At 31.8% G+C, this 20540-nt stretch overlaps 1 long non-coding RNA gene across 1 annotated transcript in view; it reads left to right on the forward strand.

Moving 5' to 3' along the window:
- Window positions 1–19545, forward strand: part of LOC148598143 (uncharacterized) — a 45898-nt gene extending 26353 nt beyond the window's left edge. The window contains exon 3 of the long non-coding RNA XR_015918378.1: window positions 19136–19545. This is a non-coding gene — a long non-coding RNA (uncharacterized LOC148598143). The remainder of the gene's footprint in view (window positions 1–19135) is intronic.
- The last annotated feature ends 995 nt before the right edge of the window (window positions 19546–20540 follow it).

Raw genomic sequence — 20540 nt, forward strand, 5'->3', positions numbered from 1 at the left:
CATACACTCATCCACGTCTTAAACAATATTTGTGTCTTTGTGTAGTTATTTTACTGTTTAAGTATCAGTCTTTGTAAGAATCATGCAAAATCTGAAAAATGTGATACACCACAAAAAAGGCTACATATTTTTATTTTTGTTATTACGTTGTTGTTTTATGGGTCTATACTATGAAATGTGTAATTATTCATTCAAATTTGCCTGCTCTTAGGAGATAATCGACCTTGAAAGTCCAGTAGATTCTATTGTATTTGAGTGTCATTTACAAATTTATCACCCTTAATTTTGAAATCTACAGAGCATTATATATAATTTGTATCTCCTAAGAACACGGGTTATATGAAAAACCGAATGTTAATTTCTGTTTACTATGGCAATTCAAACGAAATATCAAAAATAAAAATATGTAGGCTACTCACCCATGAATCACATTTTCACACATGTGATAAAGTCATTCCTTTAAAACTGGAGATTTGTCATTTTTCAGGTGGAGATTTGGTTTGAAAACTGGAGGATTTTTATCTGTTTTTTCACAGTGTAACAAGTCAAATATGTGTGAAACTTATGGAAAATCTTGCATTAAGTCTGTTTCCATGAAAAAAAAATGTGAATTCTCTATTTGAATAGTTGGAAAGACCCATTTTGATGGAGTAAAATTTTGACATTTTAATGATTTTATTTATTATTTACAATATTTACATAACAAGAACAGCATAGATATAGATATCTGTATATGTAAAAGTGTCATTTTTACTACATTTGCTGCTATTGCATTAATATGCATCAAATTGATTTCATTTCAAATAGTCATTACGGACTAGACACCACTTTAACTTTTCACGCAGCATTGAATTTGGAACAGTACTTTGCTTTCTTGGCAGGAGGTGCTGAAGATGAAAGATTACGTTTCGGCATTTTGACAGTTGATGATTGTGAGAGTACTCAAAATAGAAAAAATCACTTAGTTCCTCCATTGACTTTGGTAAAAAATAAGCCATACGTTGAGTCAATATCATTTTTAAGTGACTGCATGGTCAACGTTTTCATAACCATCAAAAGATCACATGTCCCGCAACCATATTTACACCAGTCCCAATCGTTGGTAAAAAATCGTTTAATCAATTAAGCCTGTGCCACTGAAACTTTGAATAATTTTCAATCATCTCCTGTTGTTATATAATCGTCACGCATTTTTAAAATTACATCTCATCGATAACCACTAAAGCTCTTAATTACTGTTTATGACCCTAATTAACATGTTCACCTGTCTACCTGAGATCAACCGGAAATGTTTTTTTTTTTGTTCAGTAAATTAAAAAATGGCATCCAAAATTTGTTTATGGTATAATGTTCAGAAAGTGGTAGATTTTCAGTTTCAAATTCCGGTAGAATTGAACTACCGCCAGTAGGTTTACATGTATGCATGATTTTGCATGTTCTTTATCTGGAGTGCTACTTAATTTGAATTTGAAGAATTGTTATCGTTATGTTTCTTAGGATTTGCCTGGGCCTTTCTGAGCTAACCTAAGGATGTGTTAACACATTTTGAAGAGACCTTTAGGTGATCTCTGATTTAGAAATAAAAGTGAACTGTGTGGGTTTTAGGACATGAATGTATCACCTCCTGTCTGATATTAATATAGAGTGTTACTTAATTACCATTGTCTTCATTTGAGAAAGGTAAACTTAAAAATTCACACCCCTGGTTGGATAAATATCAATGGTGTACTAAAGAGTAATGTGATATTCCACTGATTACTAGATTAGAGTCTGTTTCTCTAATTCTTGATATAAGGGTAGCATTTTCAAATTAAATATCAAATTTTTTTTGCAGGATGTCATGAGTTGAAGTCTTTGAAATACTATGAAAATTAATAGAAATGATTCCATTCAGTTGAAGTATTTTAAGAATGAAACTCATTTCTCCTGGGTATTTGCATCATTTTTGTAGGGTTGTCATAACAGTTTTTTTTTTATTTTGTATTTTTCCAGCTTTTATATTTCCATGCTCAAAATATTTTGAATTTTTTTAGGTCTTTCATCTTAGTCATTAATTCAGCAGATGACGTCCTACTGAATGGTTTGGTTAAACTTTAGATGGTTTTACTGTATGTTGCAAAGTGTTTAATTTGGAGGGTAATTATGAATTATATGCTATAATAAAGTTATAATAATAAGTTGCAGCGGAGTTGTTGTTGGGCTGTCCACTTTATCAAGTCTTTACATTTATTCCCCTTGCAGGATAACTGCATCATCTATCATTGGTACAGTTATTTACAGATTACCAGTTAATTACCGGTACCTATTTATTCTTTATGCCTAGGTTAAAGCATTATTTTGTGTCTGTGAATACACAAAGATGAGGAATTGTTACCAGGAAAAGTGAAATTCTCTATTATATGCAGTCAAAACAATATTGCTTTAGTTGTGACCTTTTCAAAGACAATTCAAAGAAATTGGTGAATAACTTTTTTATTCCAATATATTTACATTTAGCAACTGCTCATGAATGTCGATTTTTTTTCACAGTGAGGCCAAATTTTAAAAGGGAGTCCACGTAAAAATTAGGCAGTTGGTAGCACATGACAAATTTTGTTTAAAAAAATGTCACCCATTTCATATCACAAATGCATCCTTTCTCAATATTGAAAGCTGGTTTTTGATTAATTTCAACATTTAAAGAGAAATAAATTACATAGAAACCATTGAAGTTCATTAAAGAAAGGGAGATAATGCATTGAAATTCCTGTAGAATGGGAGATAACTCTTTAATTTTAGCAAGTTTTGGTTGCTTTATTAGGGAACTTTAAACCATTTTCTGAGCCATTCTTTTTCCATTTAAAACAAACATTATACTATTTGACATACATATGATCATCTTAGGATCTGCCTGATTTTTACATTGACTGCCTTTTAAATGTATACATGTGATCTGTGGTGATGTATATGTTTTAATACAAAATGTATTTACTTTTTTAAAAAGACTTATAAAATTTTGTTTTTTTATTTTAACATTCAGATTTTGATATTTTTATTGGCTGGTCTTTCTAACAGAATATATTATGGTATATTGGTGTCCGTCTGTCTGTCCATCTGTTGTTTGCACTTCACACAATTAGTCACAAATGCTTTCCCAAAAATTTTTTTTTGACTTCATATTGAGCCATTTCCTTGATTTTAACAAATTTCTGATTTTTCGTTTTTCATTTATTGGACATTATTAGTTCAGAAATGTGATACATGGTTAGAAAGCCTACAAATCTTTTTTTTTTTATATATTTTTTTTCAAATGTTAACCGTCCCGTGCAGGTCCGGGTGTTAAAAGAATAGGCCTGCAGCAGCACTAAGCTTGTCGTAAAAGGCGACTAAATAGTGCTCAGAAACCTAGCCGGGGGCTAGGCGCTCTGCCCACAAAGCAACTGGGATGTGTGCCCCAGGTGGTTGAATGGGGTACCCCTGGCGTGTTACATGCTGGGGTTGCCAGGCTATAATACGGAAAACCTGACCGCAAACCATAGTGGTGCACCGTGTTGGGAAAGATGCCATGTTCCTCGCACGTTAAAGAACCCTGCTGTGGTATTCGATAGGAGTAGGAACCTTTGCGCTCTGCCACAGGAGGCTAAATTGCCCGACCTTACCCCCTTTTTCCAGTGGCAATCAAAATTTGTCGACCCTATTATCCTTGTGTCCCATCCTTTTTTTTTCATTTCATGTTCATTTTATCATCTATTTCATGTTCATCGTCTGAATATAGCTGAAATATTGCTGCTCGGACGTTAAACCCCAACAAACAAACAAGCATCAAATGTTAACCTAAACAGAAATTAACATTGGTTTCTCATTTAACCCTTAGTCATAGCAGAGAGAAATTATTGTACAATCCAAAATTAAGGGAGATAACTCTGTAAATGACACTAAAATACTATAGAAACTATTGAATTTTACATTTCATCATATAAAGCCATGAAGCAACTTAATAATAAAAATAAAAATGTGTAGCCTTTTTTAGTTGTATCATGGTATCACATACACATTACAAAATTAAAATGATTCTTAGAAAGACTGATATTTTAATCTCCAGTTTACTGTTAAAGAAGGTAGACCTAGAGGAAGGGACATAACTTTTGAAATTAGTGATATGTTTGTATCATATTCAATTTCACCAAAGCTTTTCAAGCTTTTCTTTGAAACAGAATGAAATCCGTCCAAGTTACTTTGATGCTTACATGAGATTGATGTAAAATGGTGAATACAAACGTTCCAATGATTTGTAAGAGCTGTGTCCCTTACCCTAGGTCTACTTTCTTAAGCCAGCACTCCACAGTTTAGTTTAGTTTAGCACTTTTGGGTAGGGATGAAAAATGACATTAATGGAAACTGGTGGTTGCTATAGTGATTAAATATGAAGAATCTATTGTTGATAAAACATTTTCTGAAAAAAAGTATTTTGCAATGTTTTATATATTTTCAATGTTGAAGGGGCTTTTTTTCAATGACAATTTGACTTCATTGTGAAAGTGAAAGTAAGTCAATTTTTTACCATGCTAAATTTATTAAGTGGATTACAAAGTAAAATAGCTCAAATTCACTGCTGATGCCCATATGAGGATTTGGGTTTTTGAAGGAAAAAGTTTGGACAGTTTCAGGGGATGAAGTAAAAATTTAAGATATATTGCGGGAAATTTGATATTTTTAAACCTGCTTTTATGAACTTTTTTGCAAATTTTTGCATATTTTTGCATGGTTTCTATGGTAACCCTATTTGCTGTGGGTGATTTTTTTCCAGAAAATATTTGCTGCATCCTGAAGGCCTTGGCTTGAGCTATTTCTAGATGTATAGATTTATAGATGCTTGACAATTTTTTAAAGTGATAAATGTTATAAAGCATCAGATTACAAGACCAAAACTAGGCTGTTCTACAATACTGTGGAGTGCTGGCTGAGACATTTCAGCAAGTAATTGCAATTCAAGCTCTATCCCATGAAGTTTACTATTTTGCTTGTTATAAAAGGAGTCTGTGATCAGTACCAAATATTACGGTAAATTTAAACTGTAAAGGGCTGATTATCAGCACTTCAACTGTTAGTAAGGCTAAAGATTTTCCAAATGTAGCTTTGTTTACATGGAAACAAGTTCATTTTTTTGCTGAATTGCTAACACCTTATTTCTCAGATAGAGGTGTTGAAAAACAAGGAATTGTGGGTTTTAATTTTATTTTCTTAAACACCATAGTTAAACAGAAATGCCTGGTCCACAGCCATAAAATGTGAAAAGTTACAAAAGTAAGGATTAAGGGGAAACAAAAAACTAATGAACACTAATCCAATTCATAAACAAGTCCAAAATAAATTTGGCAAAATAGATGTCACACCAATGGAGCAGCTGGTACCACAATGGTCCTGACTTGGTACAGGCATTTCAGACAAAATGGTGGGTAAAATCTAGGTTTTACATTGCGCTAAGTATGAAAATTTTTCTTAACTGTTTTTTGACGTCATAAATGAAAATATGCTTAAGTGCCTTTGACGTCATGAATAAGATATTTTTGTTGAATATTTTCTATAAGTTCAACTAAATTTTACCAAAAAGTTTGGTAGCCCTGCTTGAAATCTAGTATCCTTGTGACATTATAAATGAGAATATTCTTAACTGTCTCTGACATCATAAATGAAAATATTCTTAACTGTTTATGACATCATAAATGAGAATATTCTTAACTGTCTCTGACATCATTAATAAGAATATTTTTAACAGTTTGTAACCTAAATATAGCATTTGTTAATGATGTATTGTTGTTTTACCTGTTAAGGTTCTTCCTAGGTCAAGATCTAGGATGCAGACATATTCCTATTAAAACAATATTTTCATTATTTTAATAAGTAATGAACGGAGACCTGATATGCTTACATACAATGTATACTCTTCTTTCTTCTTTTCACCCATAAGGCCATAATAAAAATAAATGTCTAGATTCTCATCCCACCTCAATCCGATTTTTCAGACCCTTCCCATTTATTTTTTTTAAATGTGTTTTGAAATTTTCTCGAAATATTTCATACAAAAATAGGAGATGTTGTATGATTGCCAATGAGACAGTCATCCACCAAAAACCAAGCAACAAACAATTAAACTTCTACAGGTCACCACAAGGTCTTCTGCGGTGGGCAAAACCCATAAAGCAAGCTGTAAAACTTCTACAGATCACCACATGGTCTTCAGCGATGGGCAAAACCCATAAAGCAAGCTGTAAAACTTTTACAGGTCACCACACGGTCTTAAGCAATGGGCAAAACCCATACCATAAAGCAAGGTGTAAAAGGCCCCAAATTGAATGAAGTGAAACTATTCTTAAAAGAGGAGATCAACCTAATCTACAGAAAAAATATGAAAAGAATATTTAGAACAAAGACAACCACTGGACTACAGGTTCCTCGCTTGGGACAGGCACATAAAATATGTGGCGGGGTTTAACATGTATGTTAGTGCTCAACCCTCCCCTTATCTAGGACAGTGGTGGGAAAATAGGTCAATAAAACAAACTATAAAAATCTTTTGAATTTGGATCTATCTCCTGATATTGATAAAGACTCCATATCTCGTCCCTACCCAATTTATAATTATTGTTATTTGGTATATTCCAGTTTGGAAATCATGATTTCTGCTGCTATTTCTTTTCAAAATGGTTCCATCATTTGATGAAAAAGAAGAAAAAATATACGTTGCAGTTTTAATATATTTGGCTGGTAAAATCGATCACCAAGCACAGACAGATGGTCAAAACAACAATGCTAGTGACTGACTGAAGAAAAAAAAATGTCCCTGCTGAAATTTTTCAAAAAAAATTGATGAGGTTCTAAGAATTTTTTTTTATTATGGCCTAATGTAAGAATAGAAAATATTTTGATATTTTCGAGCCGAGGATGTGCGCTCACTGCACAAAATTCATTTACTTCACTTAAAATATATTCCCTATAAAACCAAGATTAGGAGGACCTCTGCAATATGTCAAAGGAATGGATAACAAATATTTTAGAAAAAATTATCTCTCCTTTGCTTGTGTAAAAAGTATTTTGTGCTTGTTTTGTTTGATTGCACAATGATTTGTACTTTCACTTTACAGGATATATATAGGAATCATAGTATCCTTCTTTCTGTTTGTCCATCCATCCCCCCCTTTATTTTCAGCTACAGTTTTCTCTGCAACTAACTATCACAAGTACTAAATATAAGTTTGTGGGAATTGATTTAAGACCGAATCAATGCCTTCTTTCCTCTTTGGCTACTTCTTTATGCTTTGACCATATGGTTACTTAAGTGGGAGGGGTGTAACCACTAGTGAGATTTTCTTGCAATACTTCTAGTTTTTCCATCAAAGCAATGAATTGTCAGCTAGTAGAAAAATTAACTCCTACATGAAAATATTTTCTGAAAGTGTGAATTAATAAGAGGGTTTGTCTGAATTATTTTTGTTTGTCTGTTTTTCACTCGATAGGAGTGAACGTGTAAATGAATTGCTAAAAATGTAAAAAGTCATTGAATTAGTTTGGATTTTGGATAAACTGTTAAAAAATATTTAACATTAATGGAAAATATTATCACACTTTCAAAGTTGCTGAGCTGCATACACTACAGGACAGGTGATTTTTACCTAATCCACCTTTCACAGTGTAGGTGAGAAAGGGTAACTTTTTGCCTGGGCTACTTCTACAATGGCAGTGGGCACATGAGCAAAATTTTTTGGCATTCCTGCTTACTTTACTTCATTGAAGAGGATTTTTTTCTCACTTTCTTAGCTACTTTGTTTTCATTGATGTATTAGTTCGGTTTTGATCACTTATGCTATCTCATAAAACAAGTCTTAAGGCTATAAATAGAGGCAGTGTATTTAAAAAGCATGCAACAAAAAGGACTAAAATTTGCCTTAAGATTTTATGAATTGTAATAATTAAGGTGGTAGACCTAGGGTAAGGGACACAACTCTTACAAATCATTGGAACATTTGTGTTAAGCGTAACTTGAACTGATTTCATTCTGTTTTCAAATGTAAGCTTGATATGATTCGGTGAAATTGAATATGATACAAACATATCACTGATTTCAGGAGTTATGTCCCTTAACCTAGGTATACCTCGTTAAACTTGCAAAAATTAAGAAGCTGAATTTAGAAATTTAAAATAAAAGTAAAAATTAAAATTAGCAGAGCATTATTCCTCAAATTTGTCAGTAATAAACAAGTGGATATGATGTTGCCTAACTAGGCAAGAAATAATTTAAAAATATAAACTTGAATTAGAAGGTAAAATAATTATTGATATGTATTTCCTGTGAACAGGTGAATATTTATTCTTTACATGCACCAGTGTACATAAGAATCAACAAATGCATCTGCTGGTGGACCAGAGGTTTCCAAGGGTAATCCCCAACAGGCACCAGTTGTCATACTCAAATTAGGCCTAAATTAAAATCAGCAATGCCTCATAATTTTTAAAACAGAGTAGGTAGGCGATTTGTTATATTTTTTTCTTGGACAGGTAAGTAAACAATTATATTTTGTTTGTTTCATATGAAATTAACATGAAATATATTTTTTTTTCTCTTTTAATGTTCTGTCACCATTCAATTGAACATTAAAACAACTTCACAATTTTCTTGGCCTGACTCATGTTGCATGCATGCATACTGGCAAATAAAAGAATTTTGAGCGGAACAAATTTAAATGGTCAGTCAGTAAAAGGCAAACAAGCAATAGTTTAATTTAGACCTTCAAACTGAAATTATCAGCATCCCTAAAATTCTGAGACCTTATTTTTGTCTTCTTCCTAATTCTACTGATGAGACATTAATGCTTGATACTCATGTACACCTTACAGGTCAATTTTTTATCCTGTATCAAATATTGAATCAAAATTCAGAGCTGTATCAAGCTTGAATGGTGTGTTCTTACTTGTCCCAATTATTCAGGGTTGGCTTTGTGGTCATATCAAGCAGCACCATGTGAAACATTGATTTGACTAAGTTATTGTCCTTTGTTAGTACATGTATTGAAACATTTTATTCTGTCATATTATTTCATGGGCAGATAACTCTGTCACAAACTTCAATTCCAACATTCTATTGAAATGGTGAAAAATTTATGAACAAGTCCATTGATGCAGTGATCAAATAGTGGTCTTTTCAAATAGAAAAATTGTTCTTGTAAGATTCCATTTGCCTGATTCTTACAATAACTTACACATTTCGTTTGGACTTTCTTCATTTTCTTTTTTTTATCCCCTCTCGTACCAGAAGAACGGTGTCCATGCATAGGGAGCACCATTTAATTTTTATTAAGAGGAGGGTTTTTTGGGGGGGTGTCTTAGAATCAAATTTGTAATAAAAATGCAGAATGATGATGATGTATGGTTAAAATATCCAGGATGAACAATCAGAGAGAAATCCAGGCCACGCTAGCATAAAAAATAAAGCCTGGTCAGAAAATATTCTGATAAAAAATTTCAGGATACAAAATTTGATCCTATCCTCCCAATATAAATCAAATGATTGTTTCCTTATGTTTGTTACATTCCATGTGAGACCCAACGGTGTAGTCAAGGACGTTACATACCCTCATAGTAGTACCCTTATGTTTGAATTTGTCATTTTTACTGACATGCATGGTTCACATATGTGCTTGAAGTTCTTGAAAGTACATGAAACAAAAATTTCAATCCATATTTTCCGCCTCTGCAATATACTAAAATCTGTTTTTACTCCATATAAAGGATATTGAAATTAATATGCTTCAGAAATAGATAAATAAATAAATAAATGATTACACTTGAATGTGGGCTCGTAACCTAAGGATGTTTTCACCCCTCCGTTGGGACGGAATGACCATTAACATGTATTGACGATTATACATTTTAATATTAGTAATTGTCATTTATTGTGGCTTAAGATAGGCCGGAATGATAAAAAATTGATAATAGATGGAATTACATGTAAAGCATCACAGAGTCCTTTTATTATTAGTACATGTGAAAAAAATGAGGTACTGAAAGAGGGAAACTTTAATGATGTGACGGGGATCTAGTTAGCCAATACACTTCTGTTCATTTTGTAAAAAAAAAAATGTTAAAAAATAAATTAAAGAAAAAGTATCACAGTGTCCTAAAATTTTAATTTTAAGTACCTGTGAAAAAATGATGTACTGAAAGAGGGGGTCTTGATCTGAAGCCATATATTTTGAAATGGCTTTAATTGACAGGTTTCCAGTGAGTCAATATTTTTCATTTCATATGATAAAAAAAATTTGATAACAGTAAAAACATGAAAAGCATCACAAAGTCTCTATATTAATTGTACTTATGAAACAATGAGGTGCTGAAAAGGGGGGGGGATTTATTAACAAATATGGTAAAATGGCTTTTATTAGCAGGCATTTAATGAGACAATATTTTTCAGTTCATATTGTAAAAAAACTGATGATAAATTGAATTACAAGTTAAGCATCAAATAGTAACTATTGAAAAAATGAGGTACTAAAGGAGAAAAACTTTAATGAGATGCAATGTAAACTGATCATATTGAATCAGCTAGCTTATTCTTTTCTGATCTTTTTGTAATAAATTGCTGATAATTGGAATTTGAGTGCCAAACTTTGTCATTTTTGAGTTCATCAGGATTAGAGACTATCTTGGTTTTTAAACTTAGTCCTTTTCAAGAGTAATCAAGGGAACCAAGACTCTAGTGGAAATCAACAGAATGTAATCCATGGACAAAGACCAGACATGGAAAATGGATGAACACAACAAAGAACATAAAGTAACTAAAATAGTACATACGAAAGTAAATGAGCAACTCGGACTCCACTAAAAACTGGGAGCATGGACCAGATGCACTGGTAGGGTAAGCGTCCTCTGATTTTCAAGATACTCCTGCTGAGTTGCTCATGAAAAGTCAAGTCTGGGGTAGACAAAAGGGGAAAGGAAAACTATGACATGTTGAACAAATCAGTTTTCATGATGCAGATGGATACAACATAACGATCAACAAGTTCATGATGACGACCATAAGAATTTCTAGAAACACCAAACAAAAGTTTTACTGGTAGTATTTTGAAATTTTATTTTTTTATGATTTAGTTACACTGGTGTCACTTATGCACTGATGCATCTATTTGAATTTTTTTCCATACATGTAATGTACATATTCTCCACAATGTATCAAGTTGAAAATCTTTTTTTTTTGCCATACATGTACAAATTCTCCCAACGTAACCTCATTAAGCCAAGAACATATCAAGTTTCGACTGACCGTATGAACACACTCGAGGGAAAAAACATGGTGACAATATCTATACTTTAGGGAATGGTTACGAAAAATACAATTACAGAATAGCTTATAGAGGTGATTTTGCAGATGTAGATAGAATGTTAAATTTCATTATTGGTGTTTAATTCCAGAGAGAAGGTTGTTGTATGTGATAAATACCGAAAAGCAAAGGTTTAACTAAAATGGATTTTTTGGAGTTTCTATACAAGTACATGTATTTCTGCCATGTTAGGAAATTTCAGTTATTTTTAGAAAACTAATTTTGCTGAGCATATATGGTCTCTTATATTCAACTCTATACAGACAAAAAAACAAAACTGACAAACTTCTTATTAATAATTTATTGATTGATTGATTATAGTTTAACATCCAGTGGCAAATTTTCATACATTTCATAATGAGGCTTGATCTTTTTGTACTGAACTTACACTGGTTTTCAAGACAACCGGCTTGGAACCTCATTTTTTTACGAAAATGAGCAAATACTAACATGAAAACCCTCTCCCATTTTGTAATTTTTTGAATTGGAACACTTTTTTAAAATCTTTTGGATCCATCCTTATGTACCAAAAAAAAAAAAGACTAGACATTAGTCAAACAAACTTCTACTATAAAACATGACTTTGGGAATTAACTAATAATCTCAAGCATGCACAAAAGTGCTCATGGTGTACTGTATAGCTGCAAATTTTTGCAAGGTTCTAATTTTTACTATATTTACAAGGTTAAATGATTCACGGGAAATAAATGTAAGCTGTTTCTTGAAGTTTCTAGAGATTTAAGAGATTGTCTATGTAGTTATCATGCAGATTCTATAATATGGGTTACACAGGGTTAATTTTTATCCACCAATTTTTTTGCTCCAATGTAATGTACATCTCATTTTGATGTCAGGAAGAACACAGATTTTTTTCTGTGATTGATACTGAATATACATGTATGTTCAAATTTCCCTGACATCAAAATCTACCAGATTATGAAAAGATCAATGTGTTATTTCCCTTTATTTTATATCATGTAGTGCTTTCTATGTGATTTATTTCATTCTGATCATTTCAGTAAATTACAAAGCAACATTTACTTTCTCAGAAAACATGAGTTTGTGATTTCTAATGGATAAAAATTTTTTAAAAAGATTTAAAATGGTATGTACCACTCACTGCCTGGGTGTTTCATGGACAGCCTCTTAAATGGTTAAGTGTTTTGAAAAGCAATATCTGAGTTTCTGTGATCCACAAAGTTCAACATAAGTGTAGGAGTATGTGACAAGAGAAAAAGGAACAGATACGTTGAAACGCCACAGATACACCATTGTATAACCTTTATAAAAATGTTAAATACTTACAGAGATCACTAAAAGGTCTTTGTGCTAAGTGTAAACATACCTTTAAGTAAGCTCTGAAAGGCCCAGACAATAAAATACTAAAATCCGTGGTAACAGAACAGTGACACTTCTTCAAAATAAACTAAAAAGAATAACAACATGAAAACGCATTAATGACCAACATCTTGGGACCGTGGACAGGTGCATCTGTACAGTGGGGGTTAAACTAGTTTTATAAAGCTATAAGGAAGTAGACCTAGGATAAGGGACATAATTCTTGAGATCTATGATATGTTTGTATCATATTCAATTTCACCAAAGTCTATCAAGCTTTCATTTGAAACAGGATGAAATCAACCTTAGTTACTTTGATGCTTACATGAGATTGATGTAAAATGCTGAATACAAACATTCCAATGATTTTTAGGAGTTGTGTCCCTTACCTTAGGGCTACCTCCTTAACAGGCATAAAGCACAAGTACACGTACCTTGATTCATGGATATCAAATTTCATAGCTTGGTACAATTCTATTGCTTCACAGATTTTTTAATTTATTGAGATCATCAAAGATCATCTCAATAGATGTTTCACATTTGGTCAAGAATCCAAGTATAAGTCTTTATAAAAATCAGACACGAAGTGATCCATGCATGTCGAAACCAACCAACTACTTACTTTTATTTGTTGTTCAGAAACAGTTACAGACCACATTATTACTTATTTTTTTATTTAATAGTTGTGCTCTGAGATAAAAATGATATAGATTGTAGATGAAATAAGCACTTTGCAAGAGTTATCCTTCTTTATTTTGTTTTATTTGGTTGGTTTTAATAGGAGGTTAAAATGTGCTTTTCACAAAAGTACAGATCTAAATACAAAAAGGACTATTGTCACATAAAAGTGTAGCATATGTTGACCAAAATTGCATTGTTAGTTTGGTAGGTTTCTCTACACCATGAATCTCCTTATCATAGGCACGTCTGAATTTTATATGGACTTTCAACATTTCAACAACTTTGGTATACCTAGGATGAAACTTTTTATTTTCAGAAAGAAGAGGCACTCATGGAGCTATATTATGTACAGATAAAATTTATGGCAACTTTCCATATTGATTGCCTAAAAGGATGGAAGAATAATGCAGATACATTCGACTGCAAGAATTGTACAGGTACAGCTTTGAAAGTGGCATGTTTATAGTGATCTTTGTGTCTGTCAGTCTGTTCATCCATATGCACCTTTTTAATTACAGATTTTCTCTGTACACTACTTATTGTGGCCATTTCAAATTTGACAGAAGCCTTAAGTACCAGTCCACATAAAATTCCAATACTGCCAATGGTAAAGCGATTCATGGTGGAGAAAAACCCACCAAACAAATGATGCTTTTTCAGTCTATATATGCTTTACTTTCACATAATGATAATCATTTCTGCATTCAGATCTGCACTTTCTAGAAAATCATACATTCATCTCCCACTGAAATCAACCAAATGAAACCAAATCAAGAACAGTAACTCTTGCAAAATGCCAATTTCTTATACAATCTAAATATTTTTTTCTGTCAAAAGCGCAACAACCAAAACTAAGACCTGTTATGTAATCAGTAACTGTTTCTGAACAAGAAATAAAATTGAATTTGATGGGTTTTTGACATGCATGAATCATCTTCTGTCTGATTTTTAGGAAGACTGCTACTTAATAGTGTATAGGTTTGCAATATTGTTGAATTCGATTTCAGAAACATCAACTTCCTGTTTGACAATGTCTAAAATGGCAAATTTTTATCATTTTAAATGAAAAATGCTGTTTACTTGAAAGAAATTGACCTAAATTGGGAAGAAATCCTAATGTTTTTCGGGAGGGTGAAAAAGAGGGCTGAGAATCTAGGATATTTTTTTTTATTTTAGCCCTTTAATGGGCAAAAATGTGATTAAGAACTATTAAAATGAAGAAACAATTGTGCAATTAGACTCTTGAGAATCTTCACCTCTTATTTAAAAATTCCGGCTACAGGTCTGACAACCTTTCTAATGAAGATTTATTTTACCTTGGTTTCATTGTATACAAATGGTCTTGTCCACAAAGTGGATAGTGTAATCTCATAATGATCAGTTGTTTTAGGATTAGCAGAATTTCTTCATCATCGGGGGATTTCCCTTTTCACAAAAATATGAAAATACTTCTCCAGTAATCTAATATTTTCACAAAAATATGAAAAGGTCTGTCGCTTAATCTAATAGTTTGCTCTATACACATACCTAATAGGACAAGATCATGACTTCTGCTAACGAAAGAATTCACAAAAATGGACAGGAATTCCCAACAGAATTAACTAACTTGATTGAGCTCTTCAGACAATGAGATTAAAAAGTGACAAGTTGGTTTTCATTACTGTCTTCACTTGTTATTATTTTTGTAAATAAAAAAATGTTGGCTTAAAATTACAAACCTATATCTGATGAGTTTGATAGGGGGAAAGTAACAGTTAGACCACTGAGCAACTGGGATTTCCCAGGAATTTTTAAGCCCATTTTTTAATGGCACTTAAGTGTTGTTTTCTAGTCCATTTGTCTGTCCACACCTTAATGGAGTGACTTGTTAAAATGTGGGTCCAATGTGTGCTGTGCATAAGAAACCCTAAATGTGGGGAGAAAAAAAATTGTCTGCATGAAATTTAGATTCTTCACAAATTTTCTGCTTAAAATGTTCTGGCTATGGTTCAATTGGTCTTGAATTCTATAAATGCTACCCCTTACCTGAATCCTGGATTTCTATTGCATTTTATTGAAAATATGTAGGAGTCATTCAACATCATAAATTTGATCAAATTTTACAAGAGTTATGGGTCCAAGATATGTTTTGTGTTTCAAATGTAAACAGCATCAACAGCCTTATTTCTGCATGTAATAAATGTGTTTTTTGCAATAGCAGGAAACCCCCCTTTTTTGTAAAATTTAGTTAATTTCCTGCCAATATTTAATAGGTTTGATTGAAAGGTTTTGTCATTTTCTTTTAATTATTAATTTCTGTCTTCAGTAAATGGATAAGGGGCTTTCCAGTGTCAGATCCAAGATTTCAGTTTAGGGGAAGTATATATAACCATTATAATAAGACTGAAAATTTTGGGAAAATCCTGATTTTGTGCATAAATTATACATTTCTTCAATATTAGGATTTTTTGGGGGGGTTGGGGTGGTGGTTAAAACTAAATTTCATGCTAAAAAAATTTCCCTATTTTAGGTAGAGGTGGACATTGCATCCATCTCCTTCTTAATTCTCCCCTGCTTCCATTGTATATCCTGGACATACCAAATTGCACATAGATGGATAGGGTAGGGGTACCAGCAGTCTTTGTAAGAATCATGCAAAATCTGGAAAATGTAATACAATTCAGAAAAGGCTACAAATTTTTGTTTTTGAAATTAAGTTGTTTTATGGGTCTATATTATGAAATGTAATTATTTATTCCAATTGTCTGCTCTGAGGAGATAATCAATATTGAAAATCCAATAGATTCTATTGTATTTGAGTGTCATTTACAGAGTTATCTCCCTTAATTTTGAAATCTACAGTGCATTCTATATAATTTTAATCTCTTAAGAACACAGGTGATATGAAAAACTGAATGTTAGTTTCTGTTTTCAATGGCAATTCAAACAAAATACAAAAATAAAAATATGTAGGCTTTTCACCCATGAATCGCATTTTGCATGATTCTTAGCTGAAAAGCTACTTAATATGGACATCAGTTTTCTCTACTCTGTGATTGACAGAAATGAAAAGAAAGACTATCCTTTACGACTAATAGTTCTCTTCCTTAGTAAATAGTTACTTCCTCCTAGAAGTTTGATGTTGTTTGGTCCTGATGATCGATCAGTTGATTTCACTCAAGTAACTTCCTACTAGAAGGTCCTGATGGTTGGTTTCACCCACGTAGAGCCTCAAAATGGCAACTACATTTATAGATAAAATGATAGCTATCAGAAGGGGATTATATTGTTTTTTTTTCAGATTTGACCCATGTGATTTGACCTATTCAGTTTTTTAAATAATTTCAAGATTTCTTAATACCGAAATTATTTTTGTTTTTTTTTGTTTGTTTCTTGTAATTATAATTTTTAAACACTTCTCTATATTTTGAAATAACGGTCTATAGTTTTGTTCCTAGTAAAAATGCTGCCTCAATCCATATCACAATACATTAGTATTTTCTTTCTCTTATCACTAGTAGAAAATTGATAAGTACTAAAATTAGAAAAGGAATTGACATGTTCAACAGATTTTTTGTCTATTTCTTTAATTAAGATTTGTCTTTTTGAGCCTCAGATTGACTAACTTAGTTTGAAATTCTATTTGCTATAATTTTCAAATTTAAGCAAAACAAAATATCATGCCATTTGTATTTTTAAACATCCATTTCCTTAATTGTTTACATGTATGATCTTTCCCCTATTATTTTTAATTCCCCCTTTTTGAGCCCCAGACTGACCAGTGGTTGACCAGATGTAACCGATGATGGAGTTTTTCCTGAGTTAATCATTTTCTGTGACATATAAACTGATATTTCTTGTATGAAAAATCTGCAATTTTTATGAGGGGAATTTTTTTTATAAATATGAAAATATGATATTTTTTTTTACATTTTTCTCGTTTGAAAACTGTGTTTACTGATAGAATATGTGCTCTGATTTAAATCATGAAATTATAAAGGAAATTTAAAGCAGACAAACAGTTTTACAAAAAGTTGCTTAAAAATTCTCCCATATGGGGCCCACAGTAAATGATAAGATGTAATTGATGTTCTTGAAACTTGCATAATTCATTCAGGAGTGACCTCCAATAATATCTTCTTTCTTATGGCCAGACCAGCTTGACCATTCGCCAATTTATTTTTAGATAAAAATCTTCCTTTGAGAAAAACGTGATTGATTTTGCAAAGGAACATGTCAATTATATGCTGTTGTTTATAATAATTGAATTTTCTTCTCCGATTTATCGTTTTCTATTATTTCATTATTTGTATTGTGTATTTAGCCATGAATACCGACTTTTATGATGAATTATGAAATTGTTTTCAGTGGTTGTCATCTTTTTAAATTCATAAGCTGATGTTGAAAAAAAAAAATTTTTTTCAGAAAAAAATATTTTTTTTCAGAAAAAAAAAAAGACTTATTATAAGTTTTATAGATATGGAACTAATATGAGACGAAATTGTTAACTAAATTAAAAGTTAATACATCATTATTCTTTGGATTCTTTTTATATATTTCTCTTACCAAAACTGAAAGAGCAATCAAGGGAACCAAGATTCTACTGTATATCAAAAGAATGTAATCCAGGGACAAAGACTAGACATGGAAAACAGACAAACACAACAAAGAACATGAAGTAACTTAAATAATACATACAAAGCAATAAAAATAAATGAGCAACTCAGACTCTACTAAAAGCTGGGATCAAGGACCAGGTGCACTGGTAGGGTAAGCATCCTCTAAAAACTCTCAACGAACTACTTATCTACAAGATCTTGATTATTTTTGGTTTTTTGTTAGAATTCCTGTTTTAATTGGGGTTTTTTTATTCAATGATTAGAAATAATGGTAAGACAATTTATATTTGACTTGTTTGGGGTTGAAATAAAAATGAGTAAATTCATTTGAAATGAAAAAGAATGGTGAAGTGTATTTACACCTGGTATTACAACAAAAAATAAAAAGTTCAGTATTAGGTCCCCTTTTTCCTATACTGTTAAAGGTCTGGTCCTTTAACTAATTTGGTTTTCAACCAGGTAAGAGCATCACCTACAACCTTGTAGCACATGTTTCCTTTCACAGGTAGAAGATGTAAGGGCTTCATCAGAACCTCCCCAATTGGAAAATTTTGCCATCTGTGCAGTTTTGACAAAAATGAGCAAGTAATGGCCTGGGACAACCCTCCCCCCCCCACACACACACCAATTTCCCACTTAGTAGGAATATATTTTTTTCAACTTGTGGCTTAATTTATGTTAAAATAGGCATTTCATAGCCTGGACTCCCCCCCTTTTAAAACACGCTGTAGATCTGCACCAACTCAGTAAACACAATCTGCCCATTGTGAAAGAGGGATGCCTTCAAAAATTCTTTAACCTGGGTAATGATGCTAAATTAATCAAAATGGCCTAAACATTTCATTATGGGATAAATAATGCATTTCATGGATAATTAAAAACATGTCACTAATTTGTCCACCTGCTGATTAGGTTTAATGTATGTAGTAAAATCCATGATAATTCCCAGATAAAGAACTGTAAAAATTGTGTAATAGGCATCAATGTCAAAACTTCAAAAAGAGGAGGTATACTTAGGATTTTTTCTTGCCCCTAAATATAAAGTGTGTTAGAATATTCCAACAAAAGGAGAAGAGGTAATACAGACTTTTGGGGGCCCAGATTGAAATTTGTATTATATTCATGACTTAAAAAATAATTTGATATCTAATTCAATTTGTTTAGATCAGTTAATTAATTGTGAAATAGATGGAGAAAAAAGGATTTGATTAAGCAGTAACCTGTATGCCAGGATGAGTCGTATAAAGAACCAATGGGTAAAAAATGTGTCCAGTTTAAGTCTTTTGTTTTTATTTTGTATGTTTCAGATTGAAACTTCCATTTCAAACATGTTACAAAAGTGTTTATTGGTTTGATTTTTTTCTTTTGTTCTTGGCTTTTAAGAATAATGAATAAAGGAACAAAAGCCATGTTTAAAAGGTAAAAAGGAACAACATACAAATAAAATGTAAAAAAAACGAAAAAAATGAGCCTAAATCTTCTGCCTTACGGCCTTCGTCAGTGGCAAAAAGTATTGAGGTGAAAACTAACAAATGCCAAACTCTCTGTTGTAGTGGCTGTATTCACATCTAATAAAAATGAAGGCCAGATTTTTACATTTCTAGAAAATATATCTTAAGTCTAAATTCATTTTTATGATCATGACATTTTTATGGTTATTATATTTTTGTCTCATATAAATAAAGGAAAGCCTTGACCAAAGAATACTGGTACATTAAAAAGATCTGGACAAATTAATTCCTGAATGAATTAGCCTCCCCACATTAGCATTTTCCAATAGATAATTTTCATGTATTATAAATTACTCATGACAGTTCATTTGGAAAGGCATATTTTGGACAAATTAGATGGCTAATTAAAAATTCTTCCTGAATTACTTTATAAACATGTTTGAAATGACAGGTTTATTTTAATCATCTTGTTTATTGCAGAACATGTGCTTCATGCCATTTACATAAAATTGACACCTGAAGTGTGTGTACTGTCGTAAATTACATCAGGTTATTCAGGAACTGGTTTATTAGGGGTTTGGAATTTGCATAAGGTGTAGGCACTTCTTTTTTGGATAAAAACAGTTTCTTTTTTTTAATAACAATTAGCAAACCTGTTGTAGAAGTATAGAAGTTAGCATTATATACTTTGCATAAGGTGGGATACTTTTTTGGGGGTGGGGGTAGAATAAAACAATTTTCAAAATGTTAGGTTTATAAATAAGCATAAAGTTTCTGATGATTATTGTTTTGAAGAATTTTATTGAGTATTTATTGATTTTGCATGCCTTTATATGGTACTGGCTATTTTTTTAATATTTGATATCTGCCCTTGGAAGAAAAGAATCAAGTGTTTTTTTTTTGCAATGATTTGGTTGCTCTTAATTATTTTTAAGCCCCCCCCCTCCCCCTCAAACCATTCCACTGAAAACTTTTGTTAACATTTAATAGAGAGGCTGTCAATTTTATTAGGATAATATTTAAAACATTATTTTAAGCATTAGATGTTAAAGATCTGTTTTCCCTCAGTATAAATTTATTTACAGTTTCTTCTTTTCTATTTTGTATTTTATAAAGAA

The sequence above is a fragment of the Perna viridis genome, chromosome 14 (genome assembly GCF_037379345.1).
Source record: "Perna viridis isolate PV_CMFRI_1.1 ecotype Kerala chromosome 14, ASM3737934v1, whole genome shotgun sequence".
In the NCBI taxonomy this organism is placed as follows: domain Eukaryota; kingdom Metazoa; phylum Mollusca; class Bivalvia; order Mytilida; family Mytilidae; genus Perna; species Perna viridis.